The sequence below is a fragment of the Macaca thibetana genome, chromosome 18 (genome assembly GCF_024542745.1).
Source record: "Macaca thibetana thibetana isolate TM-01 chromosome 18, ASM2454274v1, whole genome shotgun sequence".
In the NCBI taxonomy this organism is placed as follows: Eukaryota; Metazoa; Chordata; class Mammalia; order Primates; family Cercopithecidae; genus Macaca; species Macaca thibetana.
This window is the reverse complement of record NC_065595.1, coordinates 55,850,659-55,871,644: the sequence shown is the minus strand read 5'-3', so window position 1 is coordinate 55,871,644 and position 20,986 is coordinate 55,850,659. Positions and strand designations below refer to the sequence as shown.

Here is a 20,986-nt window from a genome sequence, read left to right as displayed (position 1 = left end):
ATTCACAGGATGTGCAGAAACATTAGAGATATGTCTAGAATTTTCCCCCACCAATATTCATCCCTGATTTTTACACCATCTTGGATTCTGGTGATTTTTCCATGAGTATGCCAAATCTCTGGCCACTCTAATTAATCTGATTGACAGAGACCGGGGCCAAATTTAATCAATTGATTTCATGTAACATTTAATTATGTCCACTATCAACAGGACAACTCCAAGCAGCAGAATGAGGGTAGCTTGTGGCATTGACCTCAACCATGGCCCCTGTATCTTGGATCCAATCAGCTGAGCAAATTCCATAAACCTAAGGGACTTAACTTTATAAGTCAGGTGACTTTCTCCTTTTGTTTCTGTATTGACCTTTTCACTTGGCTGAGGAATTCATTTAGGTACAGCAGGATGTTTTGGTGATTGCTTAGACTTTGCTTTGACAAGAGATGAGGAAGTCTAGGCCAGTTCTCTCATCACTAACAGCCCTGGCCAATGAACCAAGGATGATTTCAGTGCCTTCAAGACCCAAAGTGGTGTCATTAATCTCTTCAGCTAAGACAAATTTCGTACCACTCCCTCCCTCCCTCCCCTCCCTCCCTCCCTCCCTCCCTCCCTCCCTCCCTCCCTCCCTCCCTCCCTCCCTTCCTTCCTTCCTTCCTTCCTTCCTTCCTTCCTTCCTTCCTTCCTTTCCTTCCTCCCTCCCTCCCTCCCTCCTTCTTTTTTCTTTTCTTTTCTTTCCTTTCTTTTCCTTCTTTTCTTCCTTCCTTCCTTTCCTTCCTTCCTTCCCTCCTTTCTTTTTTTTCTTTTTTCTCATTCTTTTTTGAGCCAGGGTCTGATTCTGTTGCCCAGGCTGGAGTGCAGTGGCATGATCATGGCTCACTGCAGGCTCCAGTGATCCTCCCATCTCAGCTACTACAGGCATGCCCCATCATGCCTGGTTAATCTTTTTTTTTTTTCTTTTTTTTGGTAGAGACAGAATTTTACCAGGTTGCCCAGGCTGGTCTCGAACTCCTGGGCTCAAGTGATCTGCCCATCTCAGCCTCCCAAAGGGCTGGGATTATGGGTGTGAGCCACCACACCTTGCCACTGTACTATTTCTAATTGGATGACTCCTATTGTAGAAAAAGCTGGCCTTGGGGTGGGCACAAATAACATATCTACCATCTCTCTGGGAATCTCTCCCAAATACAGAAGGGTAACCTCATTTTGGAGAGCTCTCCACAGTCATCTGAGAGCTACGTAATTTACTGGTGATATTTGCTTTAACATCTGACTTGAAGTTTCTTACGGCTACCCCTGAGGTGCCAGATTCCACACAATTTGTCTGAAATTTAACAGACTTCTGTGTCTGTCGTTCTCCACCAGACAGCTCTAACAAGTCCAGCAAAACAGCAGGGGATGGCCCCAGTTCCTGTACCTTCCCTGCAAAACACGCTCACACCTCGGGATGTTTTTCTCACCACGATTTCCATAGCTGTCACTATTTCCATACCTGGCTTCCATACAACATGTGTAGTTGCAGGAGTGTTCATGGTTCCCCTAAGAATGAATCATTATTTACAATAGATGCCCCTCTGCCTCCTCCTTCAGGTGGGACCTACGGGAGTTGGAGGGCCCCAGCTGTCCATGCTGTCAGCTTGGGATTCCACTTGGCTGGTGGACCTTAAGGCTCCCAGTTCAGTTCCCATGTCCTTGTTTTTCACCTGAGGACAGTCAGTCCAACCTGTCCTGTTGGTCCACGCTGCCAGACTGGAGGCGTTCAGCTGCTGCATGGGATGACTGAGTGACAGCTGGAAAAGAGTGATGAGGAAAACATCCAGAGGTGTTGAAAGGGTATTTTGCAGGGGAGGTGCAGGAACTGGGGCTCTTCCCTGCTGTTTTGTTAGAACCATCTGGTGGAGAATGACAGGCACAGAAGTCAGTTAAATTTAACGTGCTTGCGTCAGGTTGAGAGAGTGACACCTTCGGAATCAAGAGTCCAGGGAAGTTTCTGAAAGACAAGTAGTATTAGTCTCCCTCACCGCTCCATCCCTCCTGAGTTCTGAGGTGTTCTCTTCTCCAGTGCCAAGGTCGTTATTCTTCGATGGCCACAAAACTAGTGTGTCCCGTTCCAGGAGCTATAATATCACCTTAAAAACATCATCCTATATTCACACCCATGCCTTTCATTCAGAGAGATCAAACATGAGAAGGACAAGGGCATTTTTATGAAACTGGCAGAGACCCACCATATCCCCTACTTTGGCACATGTGGGCCACTGTAGGGGACTTGGTGAGTAGTGTACTCAACCAGGCAGTCATCATCCTTATGCCCCCTTACCATGTCAGTCCAACAAGAACACCCAGGTGGCCAAATTTGAGTCCTAAAATCAAATTTGAGTCCTGCAGGTCCCCTTCTGCCTGTGCCTCCACCCAGAGGGTGATCCAAGCAGGCTTACGTAGGGTTGTTTTGAGGGGACTGAAAAGAGTATCATGCCCAGGAATGGTCAGGAAAGATCCAGAATTTTCAAAAGAGGCTTATGTAAGCCCTCACCCCTTACATCCTAATTATTATCCAGGAAGTGAAAGAGAACATAATCCCTTCCTGGGAACAGCCACATTCAGTGGCTAAATTGTCTTAGGAAGGTATATATACTAGAAGAAGGTGATTGAGGTAAAATAAAAAATATGAAAAAGCCTTTCCCAACTCAAAATAATACCATATACCTGTGGATGGCAGGGAGTGTTGACTGTCTATTGAATACCTTGACCACTAGCCTGTAATTGGGTAGTTTTTGTGATGAAAAAGTTTACCCTTATCAGACCACAAATGGTCCAGCAAGCCCAAAACATGATGCATCAACTTTAAGGGTTATGTGTAGCCTTCCTCACTGGGAGATAAAAGGATCAAGACAGGAGTCACAAATTCTTTTGGCAGGAGTCACAAATCTGGCATGCAGTGGGACCTTCTGCACCAGAAGCATAAAGACCCTTGCTTTGTCCACAGTCCGTGATGGTGGCCATGTTGCCGTGTCTGGGAAGATGAGAGATCATGGTGGCAATGGTGGCAATCTGGACACTGCAGACACCACTAAAAGCTTGATTGCAGCCCTTCTCATCAGAGCACAGACCCTTACTGTGGGCATCTGTAGGAGCAACCCAGATGGTTTGATTAGCAGCCATGATATGTTTCTACATTTCATGACCCCAAAGTGGGGTGTCTTTAATCTGCCAGTCTGTAGTTGTCTAAATGGCAGACTGAATAGCTAAGCCATTGGCCACAGTCCAAGAGTTAGGAGAAATATACTGTGGTTCATCAAAGGGAGTATTGGTTGGAGCTATGAGTATGGCTTTGAGTTCTGCTCACCGAGCAGAGCAACCACATCCTGGTTCTGCATAGCTGGCAGGGAGTTGAACAGCTGTTGGACACCATCAGGTTTTAGCTTAGCTGAACCATCAGTGAACCAGGCCCAGGCACTTAGTGGGAACTCTGTGAATCAAGGGCCTCACTGAGCCAGTGGCTTTACTTCAGGTGGCAGAATGGGGAATAAAATTTTTCTCAAGGGATAGCTACTACTTTTTTGTATAAAGCCAAGGATGCTGCTGGGGCTAGGCTCGCTTCATACATTTTTGACAAGAGGGGCTTGTTGGGCTCTTCTTACCTTGTTGGTCATTGGGTTCTAGTTCTCCCATGCCAAAAAAAGAACTATCAGAGAATTACAAGGCCTCCTTGTGTCAGGTGTTCAGTTTGGACGACAGCCCTACAGCAATCTCATAGCTTCTTTCCAAAATGCATGTACCTGTTAATCATGTCAGGGAGGTGACAGGTCCAAAACCCCAAGGGGCATCTCTGAGTAGAATCTGCCTCCCTTTGCCAGAAACTCCAATAGACAAGTTCATCAGTCACAGGGACTCATGGCTCAAAGTGGCCTCATTAGGGTCGAGACCTCCCCAAAAGTACAACCAGTTCTTTACATGTGGCTCTTTCTGACTGGGAGAATCCCCTTTGGCACTTGTAGGATGGGGAAGTACAAATATTTAATGTATGTGTTACTGTTAGACATTCAGAGGTAGAAGCAACCACAGCTCCTGCCCAAAGACCCCCCTCTCAGCATCACCTTAGCTTCTCCCATCTATGGTGAACCTCACTCCAATCCCATCAATTGAATTTGGGTGCTCCCTTGTCCTATGGGACCATGTGTAATTGTGACCTGGGCAGCTGTACTTAACGGTGTCATAACAGTTTTATTCCTTCTCACCAAAGTTCCCCTGCACACTCATATGGGTGCATATGGTCTTTGATTTTGCTTGGAGACAGAGAGACGGCAGCCTCACCCCTAATCATCTTTTTCCTTGAAGAAGCTGAGGTCAGGACAGCGAGAGAGGGAGGGATCAGGGCATGTAGGGAGAGAGTGGCTTTGAGTTAATCAACAAGGCTTTGCATTTATTTTCATCTGGTGGCCATTTGCTCTGAGCTCAACCAAACAAATTTGTAATGTCTTCGATACACTTGAAATTCTATGTGCTCATTGGTGGCACCTTATGTTTCAGCTTTAGGGACTCTTGGGCTCAGCAGGGACAGCCATATTGCCTTTTTGCTGGGGCCATGGGCTTGCTGCCCCATGATAACATTTCTTGTAAAATTTATATATTTACATATATAAATTTCAATAGCTTTTGGGATACAAGTGATTTTTTGGTTATGTGGATGAATTAGGTAATGGTGAAGTCTGAGATTTTGGTGCATTCACCACCCAAGTGATGTATATTGTACCCAGTATGTAGTTTTTTTTTATCCGCCACTCCTTTCCTACCCTGCCCTGCTTCTGTGTCACCAATATGCATTACAACACCCCCATGCCTTTGCATACCCATAACTTAGCTCCCACTTGTAAGTGAGAACATGTAGAACATATTTGGTTTTTCATTCCTGAATCCCATGGCAACATTTCTTCCTCCTCTTTCCTGAGGGAGAGTGAGCAACAACAAATGCACCATTTGGGTGCTTGGTCAACCCTGCCTATTTCTGCTCATCTTCTAAACATTCATCAACCTTCATGACTCTCCACTTGCTTACCACTTTAATGAGTGCATTCTGTCAGATCTCAGGGGGTCTTCACATACTCCCAAACATGCCCAGCAGGGTCCTTTTTTCCTCTCATCCCCAATACTGTCAAGAACTGAGACGAGGTCTAAGATTTTTGCCATATTTCTCCATTTCACAAGTGAGGGACCAGAAAATAGGGCAGGCATGGATACGTTAAGTTGCTTGTCAGTGTCACACAGTAATTAAGCTCAGAAGCTAGGATTTGAATCCATGCAGTTGCAAGCTGACATGGCAGCCTACCAGTTTCAAGAATGCTGGCAGAAGACACACACTCCTGGATCTCATGGTGTGGCAAGAAGCAAGAGCATCAGCATATTTGTGTCAGTTCCCTTTGCCCCTAAGTCTCCCAGAGATGATAGGGATGGCCCCAGATGGATGCCTGTACATACAGTAGTTTGTATTACAGGAAAAGACTCTGGGATTAAGAAGCCCAAATCTGTCATAATGAACAGTAAAAGCAGGCCTACAGCTTACTCCAGAGGGAGTCCGTATCTTTTTTCTTCCAAGGCTCTTTGCTTTATAAATGCCCTTCAACAAATAACTCTGGACAAAGGACAGTCAGTGCCCCATTTGCAAGATGTGCAACAATGCAAGAGACCCAGGGTGAATTGTATCCCAATAACAACTAATAATGGGTAATGGAAAGAGCTTTTTGAATTAATTAGTGACTGAACAATCCAGACCTGGGTTCCAATCTCAACTCTACTGTTAACATCTTTGTAATCTTGGGAATGACTGAATTTTAGTTTCTTCATATATAAAATAATACATTAATAATAATAATAAGCTTTTTTCTGAGAGCTTACTATATGCCAAACACTGATCTAAGTGCTTTTCACCTAGAATATTATCTTATTTATGATAACTCAGGAAATAGAAACAAGAATTTTTTTCCATTTTATAAATGAGGAATGTCATTTATAAATGACAAAAGTGACAAGCAATGTCACTCAACTAGTAAGTCCTGAAGCCAGGATTTGAATCCACGTAGTTCACTCTAGTTTCAGTGGTTTTAAGTACTATCCTCTGCTCCCTACATGAGTCCTAATAACAGTATCTGCCTCTCTGGGGTGTTGTATGAGGATTGAAAGAATTATTATGTGCTTAATAAAGGATGGTATTCTTTCTTTCTCTTTCTTCCTATGGTTGCTTATTAAAGCAAACAACCCCTGACTCAATGTCTTGGAATCTTCTTTTTTAGAAATGGTGATTATTACTTTACCAAGGAAAGGTGGAAAATATGTCTCCCCAACAAAAGGGGAGAAAGGCTGAACAGTGGGTACAGTGTGGTGATGGGAGGTTAGCATGAAGGAATTAAACCCAGCCCTCTCCAGGTTGAGGAGGAAGAGCCACCCACAATGGTGCCTGGACCCCCAGGTGTCTGTGAAATGGCTACAGAACTGCAGATGCTGGCTCTGAAATACTTCTTCCTTCATCAACTCCAGATGAACCAACCCACAGAGAGAGCAGCCTGAAAGACTGCCTGAGAAATATTCAGAGAACTAACCATGAGGCCCCTAATTCATAGCCGCCTAGAACAAGCGGCATCTCTCTGTGCTCTTGTCTGGGTGTTGTTCTTGGGGTAATCTGAGCTGCCTGCTATCATCACCATATATAACAGTCCTGGCCTGGGACTCCACTACAGCTTCAGAAAAGAAAGAAAGGAAAAAAAAAGTCTCGTGGTTTCAAAGGCAACTTGGCCCAAAATGTAACTTTTAAAAGCTGTGCACATGTACCCTAGAACTTAAAGTATAATAAAAAAATTTTTTAAAAAGCCTATACATTTAGTGAATGTATAACAACCAAATTTGAAACATATTTAATGGAGATATATTTATATGCCATTAATTCTCTGGGAGGGTAATTTATGCATCCCTGTGTAACGCTGGCATTCAATAGATATTGACGTCACACTGCTTAGAATCATTTCGAACAGACACTTGGGCAAAATGAGTAAAATGACATTTGATGGATTTTATGATTCAATTATTCATTCCCAAGGTATGTATTTTCTTTATAATTACACGCTTTTTAGATAAATATGAAGATTTTTGGTGTGGATTCAGTAACCTTAAAACTCTCATTGCATTTACTTGGCGATGGCCCCTGCTGGGACAAAGGCACTTTATTATAGATAAGTACTGTTAACTGGGCTGGAACAAAAACTAGAAAAGAAGAGGCAAGGCACGCGCGTCCCATAGCGATTTCAATTTGCAGGTCCTGAGAAATCCTAAACCCCAACTAGAGAGAATGAATAGAAGACTCTGTCGTACTTGCTACTACCTAAGAGAGCTAGAATTGGTCCAAGCCAGCAGAATTATGTTGAGATTGTGCTCAGAATAGTACTTTGTACCTACCACTGTTACAGCACCTCTTTGTGTCTTGTTTCTTTACTGGTGTATAACCCTTTCCAGTCAGTGGGCTCCTCGAGGGCCGTGACCAGAGCTGTCATCTTTGCATTCTGGCAACTGCAACAGAAGAGGCTCACAATGCATGCTGCTTCTTTTAGTTCTGACCACCTTCTTGCTTTTGCCATTCACATTGCTTTTGCAAAAGGTCTGCACAGCTACTTACCTTGTTTTATGCCCCTGGTTCTTTGCTTATGTTCTTCTGTCTACCCGTAATGCTGCATTCCCCATAGGTAGCTCTGTAACTTTTCTACTTGTCTTTCAGAACTCAGCTCAAAAAGAAATTGTAGAGGCAGTGACCTGATACAGATGAGAGGGAATGTTGGTGAGGCAGTCTCAAAAATATGGGTTTTTTGGTCGGGCACAGTGGCTCACGCCTGTAATCCCAGCACATTGGGAGGCCGAGGTGGGCAGATCACTTGAGGTCAGGAGTTCAAGACCAGCCTGGCCAACATGGTGAAACCCCGTCTCTACTAAAAATACAAAAATTAGCCGGGTGTGGTGGCGTGTGCCTGTAATCCCAGCTACTCAGGAGGCTGAGGCAGGAGAATCCCCTGAACTCGAGAGGCGAAGGCTGCAGTGAGCTGAGATCACGCCACTGCACTCCAGCCTGGGCAACAGAAGGAGACCCTGTCTCAAAAAAAAAAAAAAAAGAAAAGAAAAAAGGGTGTGTGGGGTGGGGGGCTGTTTTCGTGTTTTCTTATCCAGGGTGTGCCTATTTGAAAGGATGGTGCTGCAAACCACCTATTCTAAGAGAAACTTTTTAGGTCCCTTCAATTCCTTCTGTCTTCATTGATATCCGTTTACATTTGGATGGCTTAGTTTCCCATCTGTTTTGATTACAAGTAGAGAAGATAGTGGGAAGCTTACAGTAAACATCCGGCTCATAAGTTGATAGTATGCTATGTATATAAATCTATCTTTGAGCTTGGCTAATGTGCTTTTATACTATATATGAATGTCTTATCTGATCTACCTATCTACCTGTCTATCTCAGGCTCTGCGAGCTTGATTAATGTGAGTGTGCCCCTGAGCCATCCATTTGTTCTCTAGGTATTAACATTGTTTCTGACAATAAAATCCTGGGGCTTGGTGAATTCTTCTGCTCTGTGGTGAATTGTCTGGGTGACCAGCTGGCTTTCTCTATGTGCCAGCCCTTCACATTGCAGTGTGGTATACATTTTTCCTAATGGACCTACAACAGTAATCTAATCTAACGAACAGAAAGAAACAGGTTTAACAAAATACGTAAAATAGAATAACAGAAAATAAATCAACAAAGAATGTGCCCCTCTGTTTTCTTTTCTTTTTTTGTGAGTACTTAAAAAATTGAATTGCTAAATGATTGCTATGTGTCACAGGTTGTTAACATGAGTTCACAGATAATTACTAAACCAGCAATCCATTGATAATGCAAATCTCAAATCACAAGGCCAAGTCCTTTTTTCCAGACTCTTGGAACGCTCACCTGGAATCTCTGAGCAGGTCTGAAATAGGAAAAGAAGTAGGACAGTGAAAAGGAAGGGGATTTTGTGAGGCAGATTTACATGGAGCTGCTGGTGTGCTGTGCATCTTATGACCTCCCTCAAAAGGGTGGGTGAGTGCATCTGCCTCCTGACCCCGAGAAAAGTGAGGAGACATTGCTGAGACCTAGAGAGCGTGGAACCTGTTTCCTGAAGTTGGCTAACCTGAAGGATGGAGTGCTGGGGTGCAGGAGAGATGGCTGCACCTGGGAGGGCCCAGCATACAGCATTATCTTCCTGACAGCAAGTGCGAAGAGCAGGTGGTACACTGGGATGGGCCAGCACTTCCCCAGTTTGTTGGGGCAAAGTTCCTATGTTTTCCATTAGCCTGATGTTTGTACATTTCCCAAAGCCATTGCAGAGAGAGCCTATCTGGTGCTGCTTTTGTTGTTGCTGTCTGTTTGCTTTGTTTTTTTCTTTGTAAACTTTTAATTGAGGACTAATATGCATTTAAACTCATATATATTAATGTGTATTAGTCTTAGTGAATTAAATTCATATATATATGAATCAAATTCAATTCGATTCATATACATATAAACATATATACACCCATACAATGAAGCACATAGGAATTTTAAATTATTAAATATTTAACACCTACCACATACGCACAAGAATTAAAAATTAAAGTAAAAATAAAACAACAACAACAAAGTGGCATAAGTAAGGAAAGGAAAATTGAGAAAAATATTTTAATGGTCTCAAAATCTGTGAATCATTAGAATGCTAGAGGAAGTTCCCAAAATAATACTCTGAATGAAACATTTTAAAGTATCACCAAGAGTCTTAATCCAAAGAACTTTGGAGAGACTCTGTCTCTTTAATTTTCTTTAATATGTGCCCTTGAAAGAAATATGCCAGTGCAATAAATGTTGACTAGAACATGTTGGCTTTGCAGTTATGGTTTGCTACAGAATTAAAGGTAAATTCTAATGAACTGGGCAGAAGTGTAACCTCATAGCTAGGTAGGTAATGATATGGTCAATGCCAAAACACAGTTCTCAGAGAGAGCTGAAGCTTAAAGTTTGACATTTTATTTCTTTGTTCCATGGGTTTATTTTTTGAATTTCTTAATGACTATGAGATGAAGTAAATTAGTATCCTTAAATATCCATTGTCTAAAAGCAATAGCCATTGAAGCTCCACTAATGTGTTCAGTTTGCTTTGAACAATGCAAATAAAAAGCAGAATGTTCTACCCTAAACATTATTAAACATTCAAAAATTTTAGCATATATAAAATTAACTTTTAAAAAATGTATAGCTCTGTGCCTGGATACGTACATATTAATGTAGCCACCACTATAATCCGGACACAGAGCAGCTCCATCACCCCAAAAAATGTCCCTCCTGCCGCTCGAAATCCTCCTCGACTCCTGACCCCTGGTAACCACTGGTCTTTTCTGCAGCCCCTGTAGTTTTGTCTTTTCCAGAATGTCATATAAATGGAATCACACAGCATGCAATCTTTTATGTTTGGCTTCTTTCTCTTAGCATAACGCTTTTGAGATTTATCCATGTTGTGTACATCAAGAATTCATTCCTTTTTATTGCTGGGTAGTGTTCCATTGTGTAGATGTACACAGTTCATTCAGCCACCTGTTGAGGGACATTTGGATTGTTTCTAGTTTTTGACAATTATTAATAGACTGTAAGAGTTTTTGTGTGAGCATAAGTTTTCATTTCTCTAGGGTAAATACCTAGGTATGCGATTGCTGGGTTATATGGCAAGTGTATTTTAATTTTATAAGAAACTGACAAATAGTTTTTCAGGGTGGCTGTATTGTTTTGCATTCCTACCAGCAATGTATGAGACTCCTGGTTTCTCTATATCCTTACCAGCACTTGGTCCTGTCTTTTTGTTTGTTTGTTTTTTATTCTAGTCATTTTTAGTAGGTGTGTAATGGTGTCCTAGTGTGGTTTTACTTTGCATTTCTCTGTTAACTAATGATGTTGAACAGCATGTCTTTGTCATCTACGTATCTTCTCTAGTGAAATGCCTATTTAAATATTTTGCCCGTTTGTGTATGTGTAAGTGGTGTTGTTTCTTTGGTGGAGTTTTGAGAGTTCTTTGTATTTGCTGAATACAAGTCCTTTGTAAGGTACATGACTTGTAAATATTATCTGTAGCTTGTCTTTTCATTCTCTTAACAACGTTTTTTACAGAGCAAGCATTTTTGTATTTGATAAGGCCACGTTTGTCTCTTTTTTAAAATAGGTTGTGTTTTTGGCGTCTTATTTAATAAGTTTGCATAGCCCGAGGGTTACTAAGATTTTCTTTTTGGAAGTTCTGTAGTTTTATATTTTACATGGAGATCTATGATCTAGATTTTTGTTTAAATTGTGAGGTACAGATCAAGGTTCATTTTCTAACATATGGATTCCAACTGTTTCAACATCATTTGATGAAAGCTACTATGCTTTCTTTAATGAATTGTCTTTGCACCGTTGTCTAAAGTCATGTGGCCATGTTTGTGTGGATCTATTTCTAGACTTTCTATTGTTGTCCATTGATTTATGTGTCTAGCTCTTCACCAATACAACACTGTCTTGATGATTGTCACTTTAGAGTAAGTCTTAAAACAGATTAGTGTGAGTACTCCAACTTTGATCTTCTTTTTCAAAATTATTTTAGCTATTCTAGTCACTTTGCTTTTTTATATAAGTACATGGATCATAGGTGTACAGTTTGCTTAACTTTTGGAAAAGTGAAAATCTCATGTAATTACATCCAGATCAACACTGTGTATTATCAGCATCCCAAAAGTCTATTTCATACCCTCAGTAAGTTATTACCTCTCCACTGCTCACTACCCACCTCTGTCCATAGAAAACATTAATTCTGACTTCTACATCAAAGATTATATTTGTCTATTTTTGAAATTTATACAAATGGAATCATGCAATATATTCTCTTGGATGTCTGTGAGATAAGACAGCTCTGAAATTCATCCTAATTATTACATGTAGCATAGTTTGTTTTTTGCATTGCTGACAATAGTATTAATTTTTAATAATACACCCTAATTTATGTATATATTCTGTTTTCATAAGAAATTTGGGTATTTTTAAGGCTGTTGGAAATATTGCTGCTAAATCAAAACCACAATAGATACCATCTCACACCAATCATAAAGGCTATTATTAAAAAGTCAAAAAATAACAGATGCTGGTATGGTTGCAGAGAAAAGGGAATGCTTATACACTATTGGCGAGAGTGTAAATTAGTTCAACCATTGTGGAAAGCAATGTGGCAATTCCTCAAACAGCTAACAACAGAACTACTATTCAACCCAGCAATCCCCTTACTGGATATATACCCAAAGGAACATAAATCGTTCTACCATAAAGACACATGCACGCATATGTTCGTTGCAGCAGTATTCACAATAGCAAAGGCAAGGAATCAACCTAAATGGCCATCAATGGCAGATAGGATAAAAAAATGTGGTATATGTACACCATGGAATACTATGCAACCATAACAAAGAACAAGATTGTGTCCTTTGCAGGAACATGGATGGAGATGGAGGCCATTATCCTTAGCAAACTAACACAGGAATAGAAAACCAATACTGCATGTTCTCACTTATAAGAGAGAGCTAAATGATGAGAACCCAAAGAGGGGAACAGCACAAACTGGGGCCTACTTGAGGGTGGAGGGTGGAAGGAGGGAGGGATCAGAAGACATAACTATTCAGTACTAAGCTTAGTACCTGGGTGATGAAATAATCTGTACAACAAATGCCTGTGACACAAACCTGCACATGTACTCCTGAACCTAAAATAAAAGTTAAAAAAAGAAATATTGATGCTAGAACATATTTTTACATATCTTAGTGAATATATGCATACATTTCTGTTGAGTTGCTAGAAGAGAAATCGCTGGGTTATGGAACATGCTTATGTTTAGCATTAGCCTATATTGCCAAACAGTTCTGCAAAGTGACAGTCATAAGTGTAGTCAACAAATTTAGTCAAATTTAGGATCATAAGTTTGTATTAACCTCTTTTTAAATATTTCCAGAATCTGCAGTGATAGCCTCTTTCTTGTTTTTAGTATTAGTAACATGTTCCTCATTCTCTTTTTTCTTGATTAGTCTTGCTAAGCATTTATTAATTTTAATAATATTTTCAAATACTTGTTGCCTTTTTTCTATTAGATGATTCCTTTCTATTTCAATAATTTTTGTTCTTATTTCGATTTTTCTCCCACCTACCTCCTTCTTTCTCTTGGGTTAATATGCAGTTTTGCTAACTTGATGTGAATACTTGTGTTAGAGATGGTAAGTTTTCTTTTCATTTCTAGTTTATGCATTTAAGACTACAAAATTCCCTCTAGCCTGTCTTTACTTGCAATAACATGTTTTCATCTACGGTCATTTTTCTTGTGCCATTGTTGTTGTTGTTCCTGCTTGTTAAGTGCTTGTTTGAAATTGTCTGCTTAGTCTTTATTTTTGAAAGCCATTTTCCTTGTGTACACAATTCTAGGTTGGCAATAATTTTCTTTCAGCTCTTTAAAGACATTTTTGTTCACTGTTTCTATTGAAAACTCAGCCATAGTTATATTATGTCTCTCTGAACATCATGTGTTTGTTTTCTGTCTGTTTATAAGATATTCTTTTTAGTGTTTGTGGGTTAGCTTTATCTGTATTTATTTTGCTCGGAATTTGTAGAGTTTCAATTTACTAATATCTTTTGCTTGTTTTGGAAAGTTCTCACAGTGTTTCTTCTGTTCAATTATCTCTCTCCTTTATAGACTACAACTACACTTATGAAAGTTATTTTCATCATGTTTTGTATGTCTCTTAAACTCTTTTTCTGTGTTGTTTATTCTTTCTATTTCTCTGAAAAGTATCAACCTGAATATTTTCTACTGATCTACAATCCAGATCACTAATTTTTTCTTCTGCTATATCTAATGTGCTCTTAAATCCAACTGAATTTCAATCCAGTTGGTTTTAATTTCAGTGTTGTATTATTAAACTCTGCATTTTCTGATGATGTTAATGGATTTCAGTAGTTGGATGAAATTTTCCATCTTTTTGTCTATTTTGATTATGTTATTTATAGTTATTTGAAAATTTATGTCCAATAATTTGAACTTAAATATTTGCCTTTGAGTCTGTTTCTAAAGTCAGTTTTTTTTTTTTTTTTTTTTTTAAACTGTTGTTTTTGGTCATTTGATCTTGTATTCTGGCATGCTTGGTAAATGTGACCAAATGGCAGACATTATAATGTCTGCCAAAAAACTGTAGATGTAGATGCTGTGGATGACATCTCCCTGTAGAGAGGATTTAATTTTCTTCTGACAGGCATATAGACCACAGGAAGATTATCTTGATCTATTGGATTTAGATTTCAGATTCAATGTTAGGGTTTGTGAGAACTGGTCTATTTTAGGTTCATCTTTATTCCTAGAGCCTATCACTTCAAGGAGCTCAAGGGCGAGCCTAGTATGTTTATTAGAGATTCTCTTTCTTGGCAGGCTATGAACTTCAAGTTTTTCTAGCACCATGAGACTACTGAAATGTCTGCTTAGATTTTTAGCTTCTTAGCAGCTGCTTTTTACTTGTTTTCTTGGCAACTTGCCTCACACATGTGCAGCTAGAAGCTGGAAAATACCTCAAGGAAAAATTGCACATATAATACTCACTTTACATCTCTGCAGTTAGCTTTTCTTTCAGATCATGAGTTCTCAAGTTGTAGCGTCCTTGGTAGCCCTATCCACCAATTTTCAACTCCCCTGCCAATGAGACTGTTAGAAACTCTTGGCTGCTGATCTTTGTTCAGCATCTATGTTCCACAAAGCAAATTGGCAAATGCCCTAAGGGTGGCAAGTAGAAACTAGTGTAGTGTTCACTTCTGTCTGTTTTTCTTCTTTCCAGCATTTTGGTCTTTCAAGATCGAGGGACATTTGGAAGATATAATGGAACTCCCACAGGAAAGAGTTTATGTAGAGTAGATTGCAAGAAAACCCAGGGATGATGGGGAGGATTGAGTGGCAAATAGAGGAAAAATTTCTAAAATTACAGAAGTTTCAGCTAGATGAAGCCTGGGAAGCGAGCCTCAGGTAAATTCACAAAAATGCCCATGAGAAAGAAAGAATCAGCTTTGAACATCTGCTTGGCCCAAAGAGCAAAAAACCATCTTAGGGCAGTCCTGATTTACATAAGGGAAGAGTTTTCTTATTCCTTTTTTTCATCCCCTTTTCCCACACTCCAACCTATACTGAATTAGTAACAACAAATAGATAATGTGGACAAGAGTCGGGGAAAAAAAGAAAAGAAGGATCCAATCCTCCCTTCCCACTAAGAGGCCAGCCTGCATTGTGTTTGTGTCAAAAGTAAACACAATGTCATCGAATTACCTATATTCTAAAATAATTCACTAGGTTTTGCTATTTCCGCTTCCAATGGGTAAAAAACTGTATCACTGAAGCTCAGGTTCCAGTAGGCTCTCCGTGGCGGCTGTATGGGGGCTCTTGGAAGGCAATTTGAAAGATAGAATGGTTCTTAATGCTTAAAGCCCCATCCCGTCTAAAGAGAAACCTTGAAGAACAGAATTGAGCCCAATATGCTGATATATTCTTTTCTGAATTCTAAACTTTTTCCATTCTGGCCTTTTTAATTCTATCTCATTTCTAAGCATAAAATAAATATAGCATTGAAAAAGGTGTTTGTGTCCCAGTGACAAATATAATCCATGTAATTGTTAAAAGGGAAATTCCAGAATCCCCATGTGGCCTTGCCTTGTATTAGGCAGGAAGAAGCATTCCCCCAAAGACAGACTTGACTAGAGTCTCGTGTCCCCAGAGGGCCTCACTGGAAGTTAGTCTTTGGAAGTTCTAGCATAAACATACTCCCACCCACCTGGCTCATGTACAGGCCATGAACAACTTGGCTTTTCTTCGCAGCAGAGCAGTTTCTGTATGAGTCACTTCTGTCTCCTTATTTTGGACTTTCTGCCTCAAGGGACCTTGAAGATCTGTCCAATACTGTACTCAGAATGCACTCAGCAAACAATGAACAATAGAAAACCTACTAAAAAGACAGTCCCCTCCTCCATGTGGGCCTCGTACTTAGTTCAATGGAAACCAATAACCTAGGCCAAAGTAACACACAGATGCAAACACACAAGGGAATATGTTAGAAGATGAAGGTTTGTCTTTCTGAACAAAGAGACTGATCAGTTCGGGTCTAGAAAACACAGTGTCCCAATGCTGGGAAGTCTTGGGCAATCTTCCATAGAGCAGTCATAATCCCTAGACCCAACCTTCGCTTCTGGAGCTGCTGTTGGAGAGCTGCCTGTTATGTACACAATGGACACACTGCATAGAGCCAACACTTGAGAAGAGAAGGCTAAGCAAAAAAATACCAGAGGGCTCACGGTGGTAGAATGGAGCACACAGGCAGTGGCCTTTCCTATAAGCATCCTTGGCTTGGTCCCAATGTCCTTAGTCAAAATTTCAAAGTTTTGTCCTGATGCACTGGCATATTAAAAATTATTTGGCTCTCTGCCTATTTTCAGATCACCATCATGGAGGAACTTCACTGAACAAGAAATATGTCCCTTCACAAGCCAAGTACAGTAATTGAGTTTTTATGCTTGTGGAGTATTTTTAATATTGTGGGATAAGAAGGGCCTTTCCTTTTCTATCTTAATTTTCTGACTATGCAAACCATTATTAGTATCTTGGGGCCCCTGGAAATAGCTAAGGTCCCTATTGGTGCTTCCTTGACCACGGACTCACTAACATTTATCTGTCTGAAGTGAAAGGTATCTCCAATGATCCCAGCTGACATTTATTCAGTGCTTCTCACTCAGCGATCCCAAAGAGCTCTACAAGCTGATTTACGGGCTGTCCGCGGAGTGGAAGTGAATGGTAATGACCACAGTGATGACGATGGTGATGGATCACCCAGGCTCTGGTATTTGATATGTCATGTTGTTTCTGGGGCGTTTCCAATTTCCTGAACTTCCCGGTGATTAGAAGCTGTAAGAGAGTGCTCCGTCCATTTCATCTTGCATTTCTCAGTGGAGATGACTCTGATTGGAGCTTTGGGAGGTCTTAATTCTCGGTCGCCCTTACACAAATTTTAGTAATGAGCAGAGGGCAGACATTTTGAAATGCTGCAGAGTTTGTCTGCATTCCTCCTCTTACAGAACGTGGAGACATCCGCTCACCTCCTCTTTTAGAATGCCCTCAGCCACCTGAAATTCTCTGGGGCTTTTCTGCTCCACGGGGAAAAGGGAGGAGGTAGAAGCCAGGATAAACTGTCAGTTTAGAAGGTTTATGGTGCCATAATCAGGCACAGTGCTTTCTAATTTTTTTAAATTTTTTAATTTTTCTTTTTACGCCATGGGAAGCCCTGGTCCCTTTTCCAACAAAATCCTTTAGGGTATCAACATGTGAAGCAGATAAAACTGAGCTGTTCCACCCCAGTCCTTCACCCTCACCCCGCATCATGGTGGCCCCTGGGACCTGGATGGAAAACCTCTGGCTTCCTGGGGTTCTGGGCTGTGAACTGTACACAGGAGACCTGAATTTCTTTCTAGGGCTCCTCCCAGACTTCTGAGTACATTGTTGAATATCTGTGTGCTCTCTTTGTCCCATCTCTAAAATAGAGACTAAACGGTCTTCATTGAATATTACCATTGAGGCTTTTAAAGGTAGGGTGCAAGTATGCCTGAACTATAGTAATAATAGGGGCAATATGATTTCAGGCATATTTCTAAATGCTCTCCTTTATAACCTAATTTAATTCCTAGACCCTCTCTATGGGGCAAGTACTATTAAATATTATTATCTCCATTTTAAATGGTGGAAACTGAGGCACAGAGAGGTTATACAAATTTCCCAGGGTCACTCATCTTGTAAGTGGTGTAGGCATGATTCAATGCCGGGCAGCCTGGCCCCAAAACCCCTTGATATGAACCCCTGACATTTGGTTTTAAAACTTGTTTGCATATTAGAATTGCTTAAAGAATTTAAAAAATTTAAAAAATTTCAGAAGACCAGGCTGCACCCCAGACCAATTAAATTGCAGTCTCTGGGTGTGGAACATGACAGTTGGAACATTATAGCATTTTTAAAAACTTCATTTATGGGTTGAGTTGGGTCCCCCCAAAAAGATATGCTGATGCCCTAAACCTTGATACTTCTGAATGTGACCTTATTCCTAAATAGGTAATTGAAGGATGTAACTGCTAAAGTTAAATGAAGTCATATTGCAGTAGAGTGTGCCCTTAATCAATATGGCTGGTGTCCTTATAAACAGATGGCCGTGTGAAGTTGGGGCCTGGTGAGTTGTGAGTGGCCTCTAATCAGAGCACAGTATAGCTGGCGAAGAGAGTGTATGCAAAAGAAAAGAAGTCCAGAATGGTAGGTGAAGGCAATTTTCTTTGGCTTCCAATTTCCCATCTTTTCCTGCTTTCTCCTGTTTTTCTAGTCTCCATCTCAATCTTCTTTGCCACATCATGCATGCCCTCGAAGCATTAGAATTCCTTAAAGCTTCATGGGAGAATGCCATGGGATGATAAAGACAGAGATTGGAGTCATGCATCTGCAAGCCAAGAAATGCACAAGATTGCTGGCAAACCACCAGAAGCTAGGAGCAGGCAAGGAAGGATCCTCCCCTAAAGGTTTCAGAGGGAGCCATGGCCTTGCTGACATTTTGATTTCAGACTTCTATCCTCCAGAATGGTGGGACACTGAATTTCTGTTGTTTTAAGCCATCCAGTTCATAGTATGTTGTTATGGAAGCCTAGGAAACTAATACAGCTTCCCAAGTGATTTCAATGTGCAGACAGGGTTGAGAACCACTGCTGTATTTTAATTTCATTTCTTAAGAACCTACTGTGTGGATGGAGAAAATCTCCTAAGTTATTAGATAATTTAGTCTTGATTAGGGCTGGTGCAAGTCATTTGTCATCCTATGCTAGTACTGGCTGTGCCAACTTCCAAGGCATGGGTCAGTGTTGACCAGGTGTATTTGAGAAGGAAGATGGTTGGCATTAGTGGGAAGTGAGAGAATCACTCCCAGTGCTGCTGTTCATAGGGAAAAGTATAGTGGTGGGAGTGACTATGGGTATAGAGTAAGAGGTGCCTGGCACACGAGAGTTGAGGATGGAAGGGTGCAGAATGAAGGTTTCCTTTACAGCCAGTACAGTATAACACCGCAAAACAAAACAAAACAAAACAAAACAAAACTGGTCATGGGAGATAGAGTGCAGTCAACAAGGCTACCTGCAATCTAGCGATGCAGGCACAGGTAGAATAGGGCCCTATGAGAGACCACTGGGGTGTCTGGAAGAAGAGGATACTTGAATGCCTCACAGAGAAGGTGATATTTAGGCCCAAGGGTCAGATTTGATCGCTGATATGGGTGAAGGCTGTTCCAGGCACAAGGAACACCTTGTGCTGGTGTTGTGAATGGTCTCTGGTTAGAGCACAGCATAGCTGGGGAGGAGAGCTTGGATACAAGAGAAGTCTAGAAAGGTAGATTAAGGCAATTTTCTTTTGGGATTTGAATATCATGATGAACGTTTCTTCCAACTTCACTTTGTAAGCAAAATGGAGTCAACAGAGGCTTTTGATCAGGGAAGAAACCCTGTCATTAACTTCAACGATCTTAATGACATTTCATAGGGGCCTTCTCCTGTGTCTGAAGCGGAAGTGTCTCATTTAATTTTTCCAATGACTTTATGAGATAGGTACTATCATTATCCTAATTTAATGTGTTTAGGAACTGAAACCAAGGACATTTCAGTTACTGCTGAAGGTCACATTGTTAGTAAATATGGAAACCTGGATTTGAACCCTGGTTATCTGATTCCAGAGTCTGTAGGCTTAACTGACTTATCACTGAGGGTTTCCATCATTGGTGTCAAAGAAAAATAGCCCCACTGGCAGTGTGAGGCAGGTGGGTAGTCAATTGCAGGAGGAGAGAACAGGGATAGGCCAGCTATAATAGAAAGTGACTTTAGAATCATATGAAATATCTCAAAAGAAGGCCAGACAAGATTTAGCAACTGCTTGTAGATTGAGAGATATTCCCCTGATTAAACATAGTTTACTGGGAGAAAGATGATAGCTTTTTTGAATTAGAGAATGCAGGAAGAGGTGTGCATTGGGTGGTAGAAGATAAAGAGATGTTTTTGGACATTTTCAAAAAGAAGTACTTACAGAATATCCATGTAGATGTTTGCAAAATACACGGAAATGTAATTTAGATGTAGCTATGCTGCAAGAGATAGATCACTGGACCTGATTCTGGGAATTTACAATTAGGATTGTGGAGACAGTATAAGTGTGGTGCTTAAATCCATAAGCTCTGGAGCTCAACAGTTGGGTGGAATCCGTAACCACCTGTTTATTAGCTGTGTGTCCTTAGACAAGCCTCAGCTTCTTCGTCTGCAGAATGGAGATACTAACTCAGATTCATATTTCATAGTACTGTGCGGAAGATGAAATGAGAGGAGCCACGTGGAGCACTTGGCACAAGACAAATGTTTAAGAAACAGGCATTGCATTTGTTTTTGCTTCTTGTAACCCAGAAAGATGCCCCTTGGCGATGTACCTCACTTTTCATTTCTTTTCCCTACCAAGACCTTTCTGTGTCCACATTAGAACTTAGTTTTCCTTGTTTAATCTTTCAACATAGCCGCTTCCTTTATCTTAAAGCTCAGTTTCTCTACTAACCCAGGATAATCTTTTTTTTTTTTTTTTTTTTTTTTTTTTTTTTTTTTTTTTTTGACAGAGTCTCGCTCTGTCGCCCAGGCTGGAGTGCAGTGGTGCCATCTCGGCTCACTGCAAGCCCTGCCTCCCGGGTTCACGCCATTCTCCTGCCTCAGCCTCCTGAGTAGCTGGGACTACAGGCACCCGCCACCACGCCCGGCTAATTTTTTATATTTTTAGTAGAGACAGGGATTCACCGTGTTAGCCAGGATGGTCTCAATCTCCTGATCTCG

General features: G+C 40.8%; 1 long non-coding RNA gene across 1 annotated transcript in view; it reads left to right on the top strand.

Moving 5' to 3' along the window:
* The window catches only part of LOC126940997 (uncharacterized), a 41,202-nt gene extending 22,335 nt beyond the window's left edge, over positions 1-18,867 (top strand). Inside the window, exon 3 of the long non-coding RNA XR_007721038.1 lies at positions 18,466-18,867. This is a non-coding gene — a long non-coding RNA (uncharacterized LOC126940997). The remainder of the gene's footprint in view (positions 1-18,465) is intronic.
* Positions 18,868-20,986: the final 2,119 nt, after the last annotated feature.